This window comes from Octopus bimaculoides, chromosome 28 (genome assembly GCF_001194135.2).
Source record: "Octopus bimaculoides isolate UCB-OBI-ISO-001 chromosome 28, ASM119413v2, whole genome shotgun sequence".
Classification (NCBI taxonomy): Eukaryota; Metazoa; Mollusca; class Cephalopoda; order Octopoda; family Octopodidae; genus Octopus; species Octopus bimaculoides.
Genome location: NC_069008.1, coordinates 2,055,145 through 2,057,588, shown reverse-complemented (window position 1 = coordinate 2,057,588; position 2,444 = coordinate 2,055,145). Strand labels below are relative to the sequence as shown.

The following is a 2,444-nucleotide window of genomic DNA, read 5'->3' as shown; positions in this document are numbered from 1 at the left end:
GCACCACCAATGACCACCACCACGCGTAATCCAAAGTTGGAATTAATCACCGCGATATTGCCATCGCCACCGCTACAACAGAAAATAGTATTAATTGGCTTAAGAGACATGGACTTTTAAATACCCCCAAAAATATGCCCCTCGTGTGGAGCTAGCATGATGGAAGTAGCCAAAAAGTTTTTTTTTCTAATTTGATAAATTCTACGGAAACAAACGAAGGTGGACGAGTGATAGAGAGATAGACAGACAGATAGATAGCTCCGGCCAGTCAGTAGCCAAAGAAACAGATTTCAACTCAAACCAGCAGTAACATTCCTTGTTTAGATTTTTCTACTTTCGCTTCTGACAGCTAATACCATGACAGTGCCGAAAAAATATCAAAAAAATAAAATAATAAAATAAAATAAAATGAAACGGTCCACCTTTTCCATCATTACTTACATCGTAATCCGTTCATCTTTCTACTTCAATTCTAGTTATATTAGACAATGAATCAATTACGTTACTACTTTAACACTGCTGAGTAAAGGACTTATTTGTATTTCTGATTCCCTTCACTTTTAATCTTCGTCTTCCGTAATCTCTTCATGGAACTAAAATTTCACAAGTAAAATGTAAAAACTGACACGGAACATGAAACGAAACACGAATGTGTCACTGGAATAAAAAGACTTGAAATTACACACCTATGTCGAGTTATCTCTCGCTAATCTGAACGCGCTTTCAATTAGTCCTGTTTCAGTTATCCCCTGTCTCGTTTGCAACTCTTGATACTTTTGGATCATTGAATTCATGTAAAATTCAATATTGTAAGCTAATCTAAAAATGAGGGGGGAAAAAAAAAACAACCGACTTTTCAGTACGTTACCTCGCTTTCGCAAAAATCACATCCTAGCACAAAATAATGTTCGTCCCAACACATGGGCAGACCCTAGAGGTCCTCCCTTTGGTTTTTGAAATTGAAAAAATCTGTTAATGTTAATGATATCTCATTTCCTTATTAGGATGTTTCTGATTTGGCGGACACCATTTGTTTTCTAACGAAACACTTTCAAACTTGGGCCACTGGTAGAATGTGTCATATAAAACATCTTTTACTCTTAATGTTGTTGAGAAAAGTTTATATTTTAGAAGTTATTTCGTGTTAAAGTTGTCGTATTTCGATAATTTCAACCAATCAATGACGTGTATTCAGCTGAATAAAATTACTGCTGTTGTTTGTCAACAACAACTATTGGCGGTGTATATTTCGTTTGTCAGTTATTTATGACATCGTTCATGCTTTTGTACTGTTTTTTTTTGTGTACTTAGGGTTAGGGTTACGGAAAAAAGTGAAAAGAAATTGGAGGGGGAGGGGAGGGGGTAAAAAAATGTCAAAATTCCGATTTTTGGCAATTTTCTGGAATCTAGGTTTTCAATTTAGTTGTATTTAGCATAATTTCACATACTTGTGATTAGATTTTATTAAATTTTCATTAGATTCAAACCCTAATTTTTTCTGTAAATCCAATTTTGATGTTAAATGAGTCAACTTCTCGTACGAATTTGAACATACGCTGGGTAGCAAGTAATTTCTTCTCTTTACACAAGTGACACTTTCCGGTTTCTTCGTGTGTTTTGTTTCATGTTTTTCCGAGTCAGTTTTTACATTTCCCTCGTGAAATTTTAGTTCCGTTTGGAGATTATCTACCGGAGACGAAGATTAGAAGGGATGAGAAACAGAAATTAAGAAATTTATGGAGAAATACGTGTAAGTCCTTTATTCAGCAGTGTGGAAGTAATAAATTGATAGATTCGTAGTCTAATATAACTAGACGTAAATATATATATATTAGAGGAATGACCAGCAAAAGTGGACTCCTATATGCTAGAAATAGATGCCGAATCATCTAACCAGTCTGTTGTGTCGCTAAATTTTTACTGAGAACATATTTTTCGTGGTTAGATGATTCGGCATCTATTTCTAGCATATAGGAGTTCAATTTTGCTGGTCATTCCTCTTATTTTTGTATGTAATATAATTTTAATCTTGAGATTTCTTTAATATGCTAGACCACTGGTTTTAATTGATTAATATCAATTTCTACCCTTATTAATAAATTTTATATACATATATATATATATATATATATAGACTTCACTGTAGTCGAAAGATTAACGGATTACGATGTAAGTGATGGAAAATTGTCTATTCATTTAAGTGGGAATATAATTGCTTAAATATTAAAAATTCATCTGTGTGAAAAATACGGAAAATATTCCAGCAAGTACTGAATACAAACCCTAGTCATCCGTTATTTGCTAAAGTTGATTTATAGGAAATATTGGTGAAGGTAAAGAATATGCACACCTGGTATTTAGGGTTACGGTTACGCCGAAAACGGATGGTGTGCGCATTCTTACCTCCCCCGGAAATATTTGTTTGTATTCGTACAGTCGTCTTT

The 2,444-nt window shown here is 33.9% G+C and overlaps 2 protein-coding genes across 2 annotated transcripts in view; one reads left to right on the top strand and one right to left on the bottom strand.

Moving 5' to 3' along the window:
• Positions 1–595, bottom strand: part of LOC106878336 (zinc finger protein 271) — a 3,770-nt gene extending 3,175 nt beyond the window's left edge. The window contains exon 1 of the mRNA XM_014927530.2: positions 442–595. The gene's annotated coding sequence lies outside the window, so the exon portion shown is untranslated. The remainder of the gene's footprint in view (positions 1–441) is intronic.
• A 971-nt stretch (positions 596–1,566) lies between these two features.
• The window catches only part of LOC128251181 (zinc finger protein 479-like), a 5,187-nt gene continuing 4,309 nt past the window's right edge, over positions 1,567–2,444 (top strand). Inside the window, exon 1 of the mRNA XM_052977729.1 lies at positions 1,567–1,750. The gene's annotated coding sequence lies outside the window, so the exon portion shown is untranslated. The remainder of the gene's footprint in view (positions 1,751–2,444) is intronic.